A 19,148-nucleotide genomic window follows, 5' to 3' on the forward strand; every position below is an offset into this window, starting at 1 on the left:
TGTGTTGCAAGATCAAGCACTTACATACACCAGGAAGAAGATGGTGAACTCCGGGGACCTGAGCGGGGAAGCAACACATGCAGGATATCGGACACACGATCTTAGTGAATTGCGGCACGGTGCATTCCTGTCGGACAATGCACATCAGGTTAACTCCGTCGGCCGGCTAAGTAAATGTGCCCCATCGTGTGTTGTAGGTCACCCTTAACAGGTGGGATATTAGGGTACATTTACTAAGGGTCTGAACACTGCATTTTCGTCAGGTTTCCCGACTTTTTACAGCTTTGCCCTGAATTGCCCCGGGTCAGATTGTGCGCATCGGCGCCAGTTTGCATGCAACACAAATCGGGGGCGTAGATGTCGGACAACCCGACGGATCTGGACAAACCACTGAATTTAAAAACCAAATTGTGTTGCAAGATCAGCACTCACATGCACCGGGAAGAAGAAGGTGAACTCCGGTGGACCTCGGCGGGGGAAGCGACACATGCAGGATATTGGACACACGATCTTAGTGAATCGTGGCAGACCCGAATCCTCGTTGGACAGTCCGAATTGGTGGCGTCAACGGGACGGGTAAGTAAATGTGCCTCATTAAGTTACAATAAATATTAACATGGCTTCTCTCCTGTGTGAGTTATCTGATGTCTTAGAAGATATGATTTGTGAGTAAACCATTTTCCACATTCGGTACATGAAAATGGCTTCTCCCCTGTGTGAGTTCTTTGGTGTTCAACAAGATGTGATTTAATATTAAAACTTTTCCCACATTCAGTACATGGAAAAGGCTTCTCCCCTGTGTGAGTTCTCCTGTGTCTAATACAAAATGAATAATCACTGAAACTTTTCCCACATTCATCACATGAAAATGGCTTCTCTCCTGTGTGAATTCTCTGATGTACAATGAGATTTGATTTATGAGTAAAACATTTTCCACATTCAGTACATGGAAATGGTTTCTCCCCGGTGTGAATTTTCTCATGTTGAACAAGATGTGATTTATGGATAAAACATTTCCCACATTCTGAACATGAAAACGGCTTCTCTCCTGTGTGAATCTTCTCATGTTGAACAAGAGCCGAGTTCTTGTAGAAACCTTTCCCACAATCAGTACATGAAAATGGCTTCTCCCCTGTGTGAATTCTTTGATGTCTTAGTAATTCTGATTTTAAGGTAAAACATTTTCCACACTCAGGGCATGAAAATGTATTCTCCCTTTTGTGAGTTCTTTGATGTATAACCAGATTTGATTTCTGAGTAAAACTTTTTCCACATTGTAAACATGAGAATGGCTTCTCCCCTGTGTGAATTCTCTGGTGTTTAACAAGATTTGCTTTATCGTTAAAGCATTTTCCACATTCTGAACATGGAAATGGCTTCTCCCCCGTGTGAGTTCTTTGATGTCTACGTAAATCTGATTTCTGAGTAAAATATTTCCCACATTCAGTACATAAATATGGCTTCTCCCATGAGTGAATTTTCATATGTTGATCGAGACCTGATTTCTGGGTAAAATTTTTAGCACATTTTGAGCATGAATAAATCTTTCCCTCTCGGTGACTTTGAAGATGAATGAGAAGATTTGATTCTGGACTAAATGACTTCTCAGATTTCATATGTGAAAACTTCCTCTTCTCTCCATGATTTCCCTCCTCTGTGGAAAGATGTGACTGATTATCTTCTACTTCACCACAAGGAGATGAGGGGGGACGTCCATGGGAACCTCTTGTACTTTCATCTCCTGGAAAATATAACCAAGAAATCAATATTGGGGGGTTTCCTTTTCCCCAGTTACGAGCAGAAAAGAGACAAGTCAGTAACATACAGTCATCTATGGAGAGAAAATCATGTATATAACAAATATAAACCATTATATGATGAACCATATAATTTGATTATATTCCCATTAGCAAAAAAAAAAAAAAAAAAAAAATCAAATCCTTAGAATCCAGATTCTCCTACTTCCAGGATATGAGAGGGTTGTGTAAACAGAGATTCCCATCTCCCCCTGAGCCCTAACAGTCCTAGACAGTGGGTGACACAGGTGGGGAGCCCCGGGCAGTCATATATACAGGACACTGGACTAGAACATCACTACTAGGAGCCGGCACACAGAATTACAGAACTGATTTGGGCTCCACTACTGCAGTCTGTGTCTGGTCCTCGCTGCTGTTCTCCTCCTCCCAGCTGACAACAGACCGTCCTCCTGTAGTCACCGCAGCGGGGGCAGGTGAGGAGCAGAGATGTGTCATTTACTGCAGATTCCTCTCCAGGCCCAAGTCCGATAGCAGCACAATGTGACTCGCAGATTAATAAAATAAATAAATAAATGAATGAAAGATTATAATTTTCCAAATTTTTTGGGGAAAAAAAAATAGTAAATTTCTGGGGGTAAAATCACCAAGACTTAGAGGGGTTATATAAGCAGGTAAAGAAAGTGGTGATTGTTCCCAATTACATGCGTGTGAGTGAAAGCACTAAGGAAAAACGTCATCCTTTTCGGCGTCAACTGAGAGTGGACAGGAATGGAGCGGAGCATGTGACATCAGCAAGAAGCCTCCACAAACCATCTCATCATCTGCTATCAGGGAAGGCGTCTGTTGGCGATGACTTTTGCAAACAACTTTATGTCCATGTTGATCAGTGAGATTTGGAGATAATTAACACAAAAGGACGGGTCCTTCCCAGTTTTGGGAATCAGGGATGTGTGTGCCACAAGGGACATGGCATCAAAAGAGGAGATTAAAGGAAAGACTCCAATCAAAAGGTGAAGAGATCTTTGAAGAAAACTGTTATTAAAACCGTCAGAACTAGGGCTTTCCCCATCAGGCCTGAAGCTCATTAGAGGAGATCAGTTTTTCTGGCAGAGGTTGTCCTCTGGAGCTAAAGTTGGGACAACAGTTTCATCAATATACTGTTCTATCTGCTGCCGGGCTGCAGTAGGTAACGAGTGATAGTGGCCTCTATGTGAAAGAGAGAGGAGTAATATGGATGAAAACAAGCGACAAGTGATTCCGGGTCTCGCAGTGTGGTACCGGTAGGTGACCGCAGCCTGGGAATACGTGTCCTAGGATGGAGCAGTCTAGCTTGGGGGTCAACCACATTTGATGGTGTCTGGAAATTAAGAAGTGTTTTTACACATCCTTTCTCAGAATCTGGTATAGGACTAGGACAGCAAAGAGTTTAGTTGCTTCTCTAGAAAGGGAACGTTCTGCAAAGACCTGCATGGATTGTGCACTTTTATGTCTAGTTTAAGAATCTTTAATCTGGTCTAGCAAACTATTAATAATATGCTTCTTCTCCCTTTTCAAGAACGCCCCATGGTGTATACATGACCCTTAAGAGCCATCCATTGCAGGGTCAAGGGAGTTGGGCCATCACTGTGTTCTTTGTAAAGGTAGTTACTACATTTTTAAGTGCATCAACACAGGTCGGGATTATAGCTGTGAGGCCTCAGGTGGCGGCAGGAGCCCGGAAATGAAAAGGAGCCCCACTGAAAATGAATAAAATGTTGGGCATGCGGAGTATGTCTAAGGATGTCCACACATATCAGAGATGGACCATGGCAAGCGGTTTATGGCACAGCCAGGTGGCCATATTTTTGTGGAGGTGGAAGATTTTATGATTCTGACTCCACAGCCATTCCGTTTAGATTATCCTTTGAGCAGATCACCCTTATGAATAACTATTTTTCTGAATAAAGTTGGATGGTCTACATGTAATCCAGTAACATTCCTCCGAGCCTTATAGTAACACAACATGTGGATATAGAATGATCTGACGGGAAAACCATAACCATAAATAAAGAACAGGCGTCTATGTCATCTCCATCTCCTCCCCTGGATGTGACCTCTCCCTGCAATGTATAAGGGAAGAATAACCCACAAGATACATGAAAGGCTCTTACCCTCCTCTGTCACTGATGAGGGGATTTCCTCTCCGCTCCTCCTTCCACCACAACTTTCCTGGAAAGATCCAACATGAAGGACCTGAGAAAACAAGGAAATGTATCCAGAGATTCTCTTATCTGTGCTCTGAAACTTATCTCTGGAATCTCAGCTCCATCTACCTGATGATCCAGTGGGACATTCTCCTCCGGTTCCTCTTTAATATCTCGAGAATCTCCAGGACTGGGACATCTCTCTGGTTCCTGTGTAATATCCCGGGAATCTCCAGGACTGGGAAATCTCTCTGGTTCCTGTGTAATATCCCTGGAATCTCCAGGACTGGGACATCTCTCTGGTTCCTGTGTAATATCCCGGGAATCTCCAGGACTGGGACATCTCTCTGGTTCCTGTGTAATATCCCGGGAATCTCCAGGACTGGGACATCTCTCTGGTTCCTGTGTAATATCCCGGGAATCTCCAGGACTGGGACATCTCTCTGGTTCCTGTGTAATATCCCGGGAATCTCCAGGACGGGGACATCTCTCTGGTGGATTTCTCTGACTGGATCCATCTATAGGAAATATACACAGTGACTGATACATTGTCTATATGTGATGATGAGATGATGGAGGAGGTGACCTCACACCTGCTCTGTCCTCTATAATCAGGAAGGTCTCCTCTTACCTGGTGATGTGAGGGGCTGGTGGTCCTCCATCATGATGTCCTTGTACTGGTCCTTGTGTCCTTCTATATACTCCCACTCCTCCATGGAGAAATAGACAGTGACGTCCTGACACCTTATAGGAACCTGACACCCACAATGACACAGTCATCACCCAGACCCCTCCCTTGTGTTATTGTACAATGTCCCAGCATTCCCGGCAGCACTCACCTCTCCGCTCAGCAGCTCAGTGATCCTGGAGGTAAGTTCTAGGATCTTCTGCTCATGTATCAGTGAATGAGGTGGAGGCTCGGTGATGGGGCTCTGGGTCCATCCTCCTGACACACGGGGGGTCACACACTCACCAGACGACTTCTTCACTACTGTGTAATCCTGTGTATGGGGAGACACTGATCACTACATAGATCCTAAGAATCCTTAACCTCTCCAGTCATTTCCCGCTGTTATTCCTAGAGATAAGAGCCGTGTCCTGGGAGACTCTCACCTCTCCGGTTATCAAGGAGATCATCTCCAGGGTGAGCTCCAGGATCCTGGCCACCATCTGCTCTCTGTCCTTCTCCCGGATCCCTGGTGGATCATTGATGGAAAGGATCATCTTTAGGAGAAACCTCTGGGAGTCCTGGATCTATAGAACCTGAGGAAACATGAGAAGAACTAAGAGCAAACTCTATATGAAGCAATTGTGTCCATGACATGTGTGATGTGCCAGATGGGGATTCTCCAGACACTGGAGGGGAGGTCACTGGACTGAGGGAGGAGTGATGGCGCTGGACTGTGCTGCTCCTCACTAATAGCACATACTGGACCCCACATGGAGGGAGACTTTGGGGGCTCAGATATTTCCCTCATGTGTACAATGAGTGCGCTCCTGGAGCATGCTGGGAGTTGTAGTCCCTCCATATAGTGTGTGCGCTCCTGGAGCATGCTGGGAGCTGTAGTCCCTCCATATAGTGTGTGTGCACCTGGAGCATGCTGGGAGTTGTAGTCCCTCCATATAGTGTGTGTGCACCTGGAGCATGCTGGGAGTTGTAGTCCCTCCATATAGTGTGTGCTCCCGGAGCATGCTGGGAGTTGCAGTCCCTCCATATAGTGTGTGCTCCTGGAGCATGCTGGGAGCTGTAGTTCCTCCATATAGTGTGTGTGCTCCTGGAGCATGCTGGGATTTGTAGTCCCTCCTCTGGTCACTTACCTCTTCTCTCCTCAGTGCAGGACTCTCTCTACCTCACACACGTCTCCTGCTCACTATCCACTAGTCATGTGACCCGGGGAGTGTGATGTCACTAAAGGAGCGGGGCCTCCTGCTCACTATCCACTAGTCATGTGACCCCGGGAGTGTGATGTCACTAAAGGAGCGGGGCGGGTGTAAATGTAAAGAGGAAAAGTGGTGGATGAAGGACCTGTGATGATGTCATAGATCATGTGATCATTGTGGGTGGGACGTGTATGCCTGTATAGAGAGGAGAAGTGGAGGATGAAGGACCTGTCATGATGTAATAGATCATGTGATCAGAGTGGTAGGGGCGCTGCTTATGTGTGTATGACATGTGATCAGTGTGGGCGGGGCACTGGTTATGTATATATAACAGTGTGAGCTGCGGTGTAGATGCCCGGGTGGGGGCAGTAGTGAGCGGTGGCGGCTCTTCACCACTGAGCGGCCTGCATGAGGGACATTTGTGGTCCCCGCTGATGAGGCCATTGTCAGCTCTGCCATCCCGGCCTTTCCCTGCAGGAGGAAACACTTCTGTCAGTGACGGATGAGGTGATGGTGACACAGGAAGAAGCTGAGGAGGGAGAGGGGTGACGCAGACATGGCTTGTTGTATGGAGGAGGTTGTGTACTATCCTTCCCATCGTATGTGTTTTCAGGGAAACCGTACACAGCCTATGGTATCTGCTAGTGGACGCAATTGTCCATTTTATTTGTCCACCTCGTCCTCCCATAATGACCAGGAGTAACCCCTTCATAGTAGTGCTGAAGTGCCTGGGGCTTGTGACCACACATGGGTGACCCCCAGTAACTATGCCTCTCAGGTCCCTGATTGTACTGGCTCGGACCAGTTCTTTTTTAGTGAGGACCTAATTGGTCTGATTGTATCCCAGACCAATCTCTATGCTGCACAACATATTGCAGAAAACCCTTATTCTTTTTACTCACAACCCCACAGGTGGCCCCCTGTCACTGCAGCAGGGATGGAGAAATATTGGGGCATAGCGCTTCTTATGGGGCTTGTAAAGAATCCCAGAATCAGGGACTTCTGGAGCACAGACATTCTGTATCACATCCCGATGTTCTGCATGGTGATGAGCAGATTGCATTTTGAAGCCATCTATAAGTTTATGCATTTTGTCAACAATGTACAGTGCCCACCCAGATATGACCCCAGATATGATAGATTATATGAGGTCAGGCCCCTATTAGACTACATACCCCTGAGAAGCACCTATTGATAGATGAGTCTCTGTTACATTTCAAATGGAGACTTCAGTTCCACCAGTACCTGCCCAATAAGAGTGAACGGTATGGCGTGAAGATGTATAGGCTGTGTGCGAGTATATGAAGGGAAGGACTCCAGAATAGTGCCCCCAATATACCCCCCCTTCCTGGTAATAGCTGGAAAAGTAGTCTGGGATTTTGTGCACCCACTATTGGACCTGGGCTACCGCCTCTACCTGGATAATTTGTTATACTAGTACTACCCTTTTCAAGTGACTCGCTTCCAGAAAAACTACGGCATGCGGCACTGTACGCAGAAATCAGAGAGGTCGCTGCTAGGGGAAAAGCTCAGAAGGCACGAGAGCCGAGCACTAAGTATTGTGTGTTAAAGACAAGAGAGAGGTCCTTGAACTTACAACAATACATGGGCACACCACCACCCCTGCCACTGTACGAGGTACCAGTGCAGAAGCCCCCAAAGTCTGACTGTATTTTGAACTACAATAGGTACATGGGAGGGGTGGACTTGTCGAACTAGGTGCTTCAGCCATATAACACTCTTATAGATTTATATCTGGGGCTCAAACCCCTAATCATTGTAAGGTGACTTTCAAATTAAATGAGTCTGTGTCCAGCGCTGGAATTGACTAACTTGAAGGAAAGACAAGACCTGTCCTTGCAGGAAGTTAGCAACAAGACTGATAAGTTTATTGAGGGACGGACATTCATAGAAAACCATAAGGTACTTTACATAAGGCGTGTAAGTAGGAAAGCAACAACTATAATTGGGTGTTCTCACCCAGGAAATGTAACACTATTGGATGTAAGCACACAAAGGAGTCTAATACTATTGGCTACATGCAAATACTGAAACTTCACATAAACCAAATGTCCAGATGTCCACCTGGATACCTTCCACTAGGTGGTGCTAGTGAGCACTAAGTCTTTGTTTGCAGAGGGAAACACCCAAACTTAGTTATCACTACACAAAGTTATGTGAAATAATGCTGAATCTTTAAAATGTCCGACAATATGTAAGATGGCGTCTGAGTCCAGTGTAATATCTTTAACAAACACAATGTGGGAGTTAAGGATGTAGTACAAGAAGCTGGTTGTGCACATCATGCAGGTGGCTCTGTATAATGCTTACGTGGGTTAGGGTTACATTGATGTGCAGGCTACAGGGCGGGGAACTTTCCTGGATTTTTAAGAGGTGGTGGTTAAGCATTTGATTTTTGGAGACCAAGAAGGGGGGAGTGCCACTAGTTCTGGAAATTAGGCCACAACACATATTGTAAAAGGGCAGCATTTTCCAGGAGAAGTTCCCTAAACTTCCAGCAAGGGAAGGAAACATAAGAGATTCAGGGTTTGCTCCAAAACTTGCTTAAAAGAACAAACCATTTAATGGTTAGCATTACAGCCTTGCAGCACTGGGTACCTGGTTTCAAGTCCCATGGTCAACATCCGCAAAGAGTTTGTATGTTCTCTCTGTGTTTGCATGGGTTTCCTCCCACACTCCAAAAACACACTGGTAGGCTGATTAGATTGTGAGCCCCATTGCGGAAAAGGGACTGATTTGCCAGAGCTCTGTGTAGCACTGTGTAATCTGTGCGCACTATAAATAACGGAATTATTATTACCAGTGTGACTCGTGCCCCGAGAAACCAGATTTATGCATGAAGGATTGTTTTAGGATTAATATATATATATACTTTTACTCCGGTGCGCTCTCCACAGCTTATACATCATGCTGCATCTTTCCTGCTGAGCTCTGCCATGTGCCCAGCCTGTAGATTATTGCCACATATGGAATATTGCTGTACACGGGAGACTCTGAATTATGATTTTTGGGGTGTTTGTCTCCCATGGCAGGAGCTGGGCACAAGATCAGATAAAAGATATTTTGTACTATGCACTATCTATTGTGCTTTATCCTTGGGGTCCACTTGTGGGGTCAAAATGCTCACTACACCCCTAGATTTATTCATGTAAGGGTGTAATTTTCAAAAAAGGGTCAGTTCACAGGGGTTTCTACTGTACCAGCCCCTATTGGCATCTACAAAAAAAAAACTTGAGGCACCAGTACAAAAGCAACCCCTGAAAAGTGATACCATTTTGGAAACCACACCCCTCAAAAAATGTATCTGAAGTTGTGGTGAGCATTTTAACCCCTAACATGCTGGCCAAATTCTAATGCAAAGTAAATGGTGAAGAGTACAAACTTCATTTTTCGCTCCTTCCCTTCTCAGTCCTGCTGTGTGCCCAGTCTGTGTATTATTGGCACATATGGGGTATTTACATACTCGGGACAACCCACAGAATGATTTTTGGTGTGTTTGTTTTAAGTGGCATGAGTTGGGCAAAATATATTAGGCACTAAAATAACATTTTTGAGATAAAAACACATTTTTTACTCTGCACCATTTACTTTGCATTAGATTTTGACCAGTATGTTGGGGGTTAAAATGCTCACCACAACCCCAGATAAATTCTTTGAGGTGCCTATTTTCCAAAATGGTGTCACTTCTCAGGGGTTTCAATTTCACTGGTACATCATGGGCTCTGCGAACATGACATGGCACCCAAATCCAAACTTGTGAAAACGGAGCTCCAATGGCATAATTTTGCTTCTTCTCTTCTAAGCCCGTCAAGCCTGTCAATTATTGGCAGATATGGGGTGAATGATTTTTGGGGTGTTTGTCTAAAGTGGCATGAGTTCGGCACAATATATTTGGCACCAAAATGGCATTTTTTATATAAAAATGCAATTTTTACTCTGCACCATTTACTTTGTATTGTAGTTTCCTAGGTGGTGTCATTTGTAGGGGTTTTCTATTGTACTAGTACTTTATGGGCTCTTCAAGTAAACTGTGGCACCACAAAATATTTGTAGCCAAATTGGCCTGCCAAAAACTCAATAGCACCAATAGATTGTCTATTTTTGTTTGCTTCCAGAGAAAAAAATTATCGGTTAACAGACTTCTCAAATGCTGATTTGAATAGATTGAGATGTTAGATTCATAAAATGGTGTAACTTGTGGGGGTATATAGTACATAAGTCTTTATAGGGCACTTCCAAACTAAATTGGTCACCAAAATTTTTTCTAATCTATTGAAAACCTGAGAAGTTGCTGCTAAAACTTTAAACCTTCTCAGATCTGTAAAAAAAAAAAAAAAAAGGGGAAACGTAAAACAAATTATGGAAATAAAAACAAGACCAACGGCAAAAGGTTTACTTAAAAAAAATGTGGTATGACTATTGGTCTAAAAAGTAGAAAAAAGTAGAAACTTTGAAAATTGTAACAAAAATTAAAATGTCTCACCAGAAAACAGTCTCAAAATCACAGGGATATGTTAAAGTGTTGAAAAGTTATCACAGGAAGAGATACTGGTCAAATTTTCTTTTAACCCCTTCCCGACATTTGCCGTACTATTATTGCATCACGAGAGGTGCGTTCCCGCAAAATGCTGTACTTTTATGTCATGCTTCTGGCACCGGCTCCTGAACGGAGCCGGCGCCAGAAGCTGCGGGTGTCAGCTATATATCATAGCCGACACCTGCTTCTTTCTAGAGATTTCTCAGATCGCGGGTGTTAACCCATGACGACGTGCAAGGGGCATTTGAGAAGAATCGAACCCCCCCCCCCGCAGCGCTCACCGGGGGAGGGGGGCGTGTCTCCGATCGCAGCACCGGGACTGTCAGTGCCCGGGGCTGCCCGAGCCTCCTCCTTGTGTCCCGGGTCCTGCCTTCTGGCAGGATCAGTGGATCGCTTGTTCAAGCTAACCTGTAAAAGTTAATAAAAAAAAGTTAAAAACATTAAATAAAATAATTTTTTAATAAAAAGAATTAATTAAATAAAGTTAATAAAAGTTAAAGTCCCCTAAACACAAATATTCCCTATACACATGCAATAAAGTGAAAAAAACACAAAATCGCCAAAAAACCCCACATATTTGGTCCTTAGCAATCCGTAAAGTAACTCAGAAACATTATTGGACCCGCTCGGTGAACGCTGTAAAAACAAAACACAAAAAACATGCCAAAAATGTACATTTTTCATAAAATCTCTACACAAAAATGTTCTAAAAAGTGATCAGAAAAAGTTATGTGCGCCAAAATGGTACCACTGAAAAGAACAACTCAACACGTAAAAAATAAGCCCTAATCCAGCTCTGCCAACCAAAGTATATTAAAGTTATGTCTCCAAAAAGATGGCGATGCAAAAACAAATGAGATTTCCTCTATATTAGTTTTTATCCAGTAAAATTGTAAAAATAAATGAAAAACTGTATATATGAGGTATCACCGTAATCGTAGTGACCTATAGAATGAAGATAATATAATATTTTTAGTGTACGGTCTACAACCCCCAAAAAATACGAAAAGAAAGTAAACCAAAATTGACAATTTTCTTTTCACCCATACATTCAAGAGTTAATAAAATCTCATCAATAAGCTAACGACCCACTAAAATGAAGTATTTGTAAAGTGCATCTCATGTCGCAAAAAATAAGCCCTTATATGTCCAAATTGCCAAAAAAATAAAGATTGTATAGCCATTATAAAGTGACAATGCATAATCTGCTCTGAATGGCGCAGCTCCCTTTGATGCCCTGGCGTGTGCCCATACAGCAGGTTACCACCACATATGGGGGATTGTTATACTCTGGAGGGATTGGGTATCAAATTTTGTGGAGCGTTTTGGTATTTTATCCACTGAGAATTTGTGCATTTTTTGAAAAACACATTAATTTAGCCAAAAAAATTTGACTTTCAAAATTGCATCCGATTTTGTTTAAACCCATGTAAAACAATTAAAGGGTTAATAAACTTGGTTCACGTACGTTGAGGGGTGTAGTTTCTATAATGGAGTAATTTATGGGTTTTACTTTTATTTAGGCCTCTCAAAGTGACTTCAAACCTGAGCAGGTCCCTCAATAGCAGGATTTTGCGTTTTTTATGAAAATGTGAAAAATCGCACCCAACGTTCAAAGCCCCATAACATCTTACAAAAATGAGAGTATGCCTAAAAAACCAAGTCCACATAAATTAGACATTCGGCGAATGTTAGTTATTAAGTTTTTTGCGGTTATGACTATGTATGGAAAAAGTAGAACATTTTGAAGTTCAAAAATCAAGAATTTTTTTACAAGTTTTCACCAAATATCTGATTTTCTCACAAATAAATGCAAAACATACCACCAAAATTTTTCAACTAACATGAAGTACAAAGTGTCACGAGAAAACTATTTTAAAATCACTTGGAGATGTTAAAGCGTTTCGTGACACAGGGCAGATTTGAAAAAATTGGCCGTGTCAGGAAGGTGAAAAGTGGCTTCAGCGTTAAGGGGTTAAAAAGGGCTGAGCCTTAACGTACAAACAAGCTACGCCCTTAAGGGGTTAAACGCGTTGTCCTATGGAACCTAAAAAAATAAAGAAATATTTAAAATAAATGATGTCACAGTGGTCTCAAGTTCTCCAATGTGAGGAGGCGTCTCGATGTTGGGTAGGCTAAATCTTTGTTATGAAAAACATTAAATGGCCTCCAGAATCTGGCATCTCATAAATTGTCTCTTACACCTTTCCAATACACATTGGATTTTGCCAAAGTAAAACACATGCAACACCATCACCATATGTCTCCTACTAAAAGCCAAGGGTCCTCAGAAGAAGGGGCATCTGCTGTAGCACCTCATATCAAGGCATTAGGATGTGTTTGAGCTAACTAGAGCTTCTCAATATCTGTCCAACAATTGAAGGCTGGAGGAACTATGAAAAAGTTATTGGCGTGGGCGAAACAAAGTTTTATTGTTTTCGTACACTGAAACAATAAAACTTGTATAAAACTTATATTGTATAAAACTTGTATTAAAACTTGTATAAATGTGGTTCCCAAGATCTTACCAAACCATTAACTGTTTATAGAAGGATATAGGTTTTGTGGGATCTTTAGTCCTGGCAATGGTTTCTAAAGGGTTGTGCTCAGCCTTAATCTGCACCGCTGGAGTATGACGGAATTGTAAATCCATATACAAGGCGGTAGGAGCCAGTGAAAACTGACGATTTTGTACTACGCCTTGGCTGCCACCACGGACAAAGTCACGCCTGTGGAATGACCTGGTGGTACCACGCTGCAGCAAGTCCAATCCCCTTTGCGATGGGCTCTTGTGAAAACCAGGTACCACTTAGACTCCGGTCCCAAGTGTCGGCTTACGTCATCATCTGCGGTGGTACAATATCCAATATCACTGATCACTGACAGTAAGATCCGGCCATGGATCCAGATGAGGTTTCGCTACCTTTCAAGTCCAATCTTGCCACCACCGTGTCTCAGCAGTCCCGGCAGATTGCCGTGCAAGGTGAACAGTTAGGACAAGTCACCGCCATGTTGCAGAAATTGTTGGCAACCTAGCCACACCTAGCACGTCAAGCTCATTCTGCTGCTCCGGTTAGCCTGCCTGCTGCTGCACCTCGGCTAAGACTATCTATGCCCTGTCTATGCCCGGCTTTATTTCTTAGTGCTCCCTGGACATTGAACTCATTCCGTCTTAATTTTTCACGGAGCGTTATAAGGTGGCATTTATCATCAGTCTCCTTCACGGGAAGGCCCTGGCCTGGGCTACCCCTCTTTGGGACAGAGATGATCCGGACACAGCTACTCACACGGTTTTCCTGGCGGAATTCCGGTCTGTGTTCGAAGAACCTGCAAGGCCTCCTCTGCTGAGACTGCGCTATTGAATCTGCGCCAGGGGAACTTGTCCGTGGGAGAATATGCTGTCCAGTTCCATACCCTGGCCTTGATACTTTCCTGGAACAATGTGGCCCTGTCAGCGACATTCAAAAAAGTACTTTCCCCTCACGTTAAGGACGTGTTGGCTGCTTGTGATCTGCTCGTCTATCCTGAGTGGTCTTATCACCTTAGCCACTCGGATTAGTGTGTGGTTTATGGAGCATGCCGAAGAGTTATGTCACAAGCAACCACACGTCCGTCCACAACGTCTACCTCGCTTGGCTCTTGCTTTCAAAAGGCCGCTGAAGCCTCCGGCTGTACCGTCCACAGAGGAGCCTATGCAGGTAGACAGTGCTCGGCTATCTTCCCAGGAGTAATCCAGGCGACTTCAGGAGAACCTCTGTCTCTACTGTGCCAGCCCGGAACACTTCATTCAGATTTGTCCACTCCGTCCTCAGCATCCTGGAAACACACGCACCTAGGGTTCTTGGGAGAAGCGGCCCTAGGTGAGAACAAAGCTTCTCCACGTCTGAACATACCTGTCCTATTCAGCTCTGGGATGGGTAATCCATTTCCAGCCTCTGCCTTCCTGGAATCCGGTCCATCTCGAGAAGCCGCTGGTCATCTCGTCAGTCAGTTTGCAGATTCTCCAAGATTCGATCTGGTACCGCAATGAGACTTTCCTTTTGTGTGTTTTCCTGGGGAACGTTTTCAGTACTGCTGAGCCTTCCGTGGTTGCAGCGCCACGCATGGGTGCTTGACTGGCAGACGGGTGAGGTTCTCCGGTGGGGACTGGAATGCCAGGCACGTTGTCTGGAACTGCCTTGTCCCGTCTCAGCCGTTTCACTTCCGAGGTCCTCCAAGCCTCTGGTGGGTCTCCCTGCTCCATATGCGGACTTTGCCTTTTTTTTCAGAGATTAGCAAGCAGAGACTCTGCTGCCACATCTCCTCCACGGGGTCGAGTGTACCCCCTATCTGTTCCCAAAACCGCAGCCATGTGCGGACTACATAAAGGAGAACCTGCAGAAGGGCTTTATACGCAAGTCTTCCCCTGCCGGTGCAGGATTCTTCTTTGTGGCCAAGAATGATGGTTCTCCCCATCTGTGCATCAACTACTACTACGGTGAAAAAACGCTACCCACTACCCACTACCCCTGGTCACAGAACTCTTTGATCGTTTACATGGTGCAAGGTTTTTACCAAATTGGACCTGCAAGGAGCATATAACCTCATCCGGATACGTGAAGGTGATGAATGGAAAACCGCCTTCAATACTCGAGATGGGCACTTCGAATACCTTGTTATGCCCTTTGGACTCTGTAACGCATCAGCGGTGTTCCAGGAGTTCGTCAACGACATATTCAGAGACTTATTTTATACATGTGTCGTGGTCTAGACGATATCCTGGTGTTCTTTGCAGACATTGAGTCTCATCGGGCCCATGTACTGCAAGTTCTCAGGCACCTAAGGGTCAAGCACCATATGTCAAACTCGAGAAGTGCCAATTCCATCAGAAATGTCTCCCATTCCTTGGATATATTGGGGGATATTTATCAGGACCTCTGCGCACCGCCAGTGGCGCAGAGGCCCAGAAATAATCGCAAATGCTAGCTTATTAGGATAAACGCTGCGCATCTGGCAGCCCGATACATCAAGAGGCAGAAGCCTCTTCATGTATCGGGCTGCGAATTTGCAGCGCACGAGCGCCAGCGTATGATAAATATCCCCCATTATCTCAGAACTGGGAATACAGATGGATCCTGCCAAGTTGTCTGCAGTACTTCAGTGGCCACGTCTAGTAGGACTACGAGCTATCCAGGGATTCCTGGGCTTCGCCAATTACTACCGGCAGTTTATCCCACATTTCTCCTCCCTGGTATCTTCCATTGTGGAGCTGACCAAGAAGAACACCAACCCTAAGCTCAGGCCTCCGTCGGCTGAAGACGCTTTCAGGAAGCTAAAATCTGCCTTTTCATCTGCTCCTGTTCTCACTCGGCCTGACACTGAGAAACCGATCCTGCTAGAGGTTGACGCCTCATCCGTTGGTGCTGGAGCCGTTCTCACCCAGAAAGGGCCAAACTCTCACCTCAGTAATGATATCGCAAAAGGCAGAGGCATATAAACCCCACCAATTACATAGGCAACCCCCTCCCCCGTATTGAAGCATGGATGACTACAAAGTTCCACGTAAAGAGCTATGTGAGGGTTTGTTTTCTGCATAATAAATTGCACTTCATAGTGACGGTATTGAATATTCCATGCCATTTACTGGGAAGCGGGAAAAAAATTCCAAAGAAATTTACGCCGTTTTCTTGTGGGCTTGGATTTTATGGGTTTCACTGTGCGCCCCAAATGACAGGTCTACTTTATTCTCTGGGTACAATTACGGGGATAACACATTTGTATAGGTTTTATAATGTTTTCATATATTTACAAAAATTAAAACCTCCTGCACAAAAATTATTTTTTTATTTTGCCATCTTCTGGCGCTGATAACTTTTTCATACTTCGTTGTACGGAGCTGTGGGTGGTGTCATTTTTTGCAACTTTTGATGATGTTTATAATTATATCATTTTTAGCACTGTACGACCTTTTGAACACTTTTTTTAGAGATTTTTTTTATATTTTTCAAAATGGCAAAAGAGTACCATTTTTAACATTGGCCACCATTTTCTGTTACGGGGTTAAATGCAGTGAAAAACCGTAATTATATTTTGATAGATCGGGCATCTAATGTGTTTTATGATTTTTACTGTTTAATATTTATATCAGTTCTAAGGAAAGGGGGGTGATTTGAAATTTTAGGGTTTTTTATTAAAAATTTTTTTTAACTTTTTTTTTTTCTTTTTACTATTTTTCAGACTCCCTAGGGTACTTTAACCCTAGGTTGTCTGATCAATCCTATCATATACTGCCATACTATCATACTACTGCCATATGGGGATTTTCCTTACAGTACATTGTAATGAAAGGGTCACGGGGAACAACGATCCTCGGCCAGATGAGATGGTGAAAAGTTCCCCCAGGCAAAGACAATAGGCACAAGTGGTGCTCTGATTATAATATGTTGAAGGAGGGAGCCACAGCACCAGAGGTCAAAATTCAAAAGGGTTTATTTATAAGTGCATCCAAACATGATGAGCGCGACGTTTCGATTCACAATGAATCTTTATCAAGCATAAAAATGGCCAATGCCAGTACATATATATACACAATATACTCAGTGACGTCATTTCCTTAAGGGCGTGGTGTGGAATTGATTAAAAGTACAATTCATATATAATACATGAGGATAAGGGAGTACTATACTCCGTATGTGAATATTAACAACATTAAATATTGTGATCGGTAAAAAACAACGATAAAAAACAATCCTTAATATTCATCAGTGATTAAATACAGGTGCAGGTCCCCGTCATGTGTGCGCTGATGGGATGCGTCTCCATGGGATTAGTCCGAGTGCGCTGCGACTGCGCATGCGTAGTTGGTATGGTTGTCATGGTGATATTAGTCACCTGATCAGTGCCGATATCACAGTAGGTATTCCGATCACGTGATGTATCCTATTCATGGAGCGTACCAAAGGTAAATATGATAAACGAGAGACTTATAGTAGTCTGTGCAGTATCGGTATCCCATAATCTTTGTTTTAAGTACTGAGTGGCACAACAAGTGCCATAATTATACGGTAGCAGTATACTCAAGAGATATCTAGGAGGACACCCTGTAGTAAAAAGTTAGATTAAATTTAAGTAATATTCGAGGGTCATGCATTCATCTAAAGCATCCATAATCAGCCTCTAGAGGTACATAGGGTTGGCTAGGACGAGGCATCAAGTGTCCGTAGCGGCGGACCAAGTCATGACCGGCCATAGGGGACTGAACGTAAAGGGTTATATCTGGGGGCATTCGTCTGTGACCACAGACTGACTCTGCACACCAGTTGGTTTACCCACGTATTTGTCCCATTAGTGTTTATAGACATAGCCAGTTAATACAGGATCCCGAAAACGGGAAACTTCATGTGGCGTATTAATAACCAATCATGCAGCTACATACATACACCCCCAAGCTACAGAGAAGAAGGGGGGGTATCCAGATAGATATATCAAAACCATACCTGCCACAACGGGGAGGGAGTGAATCCTCATGATCGAAAAGGAGACGTGCATCCATGGGGAATAAAGCTTATACATAGTGAAGTGACATAATCAATCTGTGAACAAGTAAAGAAAGTAATTGAATAAGACTCAGTAATGCGTGAAGTATAGAATTATCCCCAAAGCATAGGGGATCACAGTAAACCTAAGTCACTGGGCACAAAACTTAAAAATCAAAGTACAATACAGACAGTGAATGTAGTCATACCAATTGGGGACCTAGATGACACCACCCATCTTGAATTCTCTGTTTAGCCCATATGGTTCCAGAGTATTAAGTTCATATATCCATTGGAGTTCGAGGCATTTTAATGCCCTTTCCCTATCGCCTCCCCTACGATGTTTTTGGACACCATCTATAATACGAAAACGGAGTTGTGAAATATGGTGTTGGTTTCTCGTGAAGTGGCCTGGAAGGGGTAAGTCAGTTTTGCATGTTCTGATAGTCGATTTATGTTGATTAATCCGTGAACGGCATTCTTGTGTAGTCTCACCCACGTATAGTAGACCACATGGGCACTGAATCACATAAATGATAAATGAGGATAAGCATGTGTAATGCTGTCTGATGTGATATCGTTTCCCAGTACTGGGATGGCTAAATGTGTCACCTTTTAACATATTGTTGCAATTGCAGCAATTTAGACAGGGGAAGCGACCCTTTCTACCAGTCTGTCTTCACTGTTGTCTGCATGTCAGCATGTACCAGGCGGTCTCCTAGATTTTTAGGTCTTCTATATGCCATCATGGGGGGATTTTGGAATTCAGGTATGTTAGGAAAAGAGTCCCGAATGACAGACCAGCTGTCTCTTAAAATATTTGCTACTTTTTTGCTCGCTGTGCAGAAGGTGGACACAAACGGAATACGTTTAGTGCCCTCCACTGGTTTGGGTTTATGTTGTAACAACGTGCTTCTTTGTTGTTCCCTGACCCTAGTTTTAGTACGGGTCAGTAAGGGGCGAGGATACCCCCTCTTTTCAAATTTAGTGCACATAGAGTCCAGTCTTAGGTCCACTTTTTCCTCCTCGGCCACAATTCTGCGTACCCTAAGCAATTGACTAAATGGTAGTGAGTCTAACATATTTTTTGGATGATTGCTACTATGTAATAGTAGGCTGTTTTTGTCAGTAGTTTTGGTATAGATGTCAGTAAGAAGTTGATTGTTGTTAATATTGACTACTGTGTCCAAAAATTGTAAGGATGTCTTTGAATTTACCATGGTGAATTGTAGCTCAGGGATGTGTAAATTAATCT

At 43.7% G+C, this 19,148-nt stretch overlaps 1 pseudogene; it reads right to left on the reverse strand.

Moving 5' to 3' along the window:
* The window catches only part of LOC140116891 (uncharacterized), a 30,505-nt pseudogene extending 12,620 nt beyond the window's left edge, over positions 1 to 17,885 (reverse strand).
* Positions 17,886 to 19,148: the final 1,263 nt, after the last annotated feature.

The sequence above is a fragment of the Engystomops pustulosus genome, chromosome 2 (assembly GCF_040894005.1).
Source record: "Engystomops pustulosus chromosome 2, aEngPut4.maternal, whole genome shotgun sequence".
NCBI classification, from domain to species: Eukaryota; Metazoa; Chordata; class Amphibia; order Anura; family Leptodactylidae; genus Engystomops; species Engystomops pustulosus.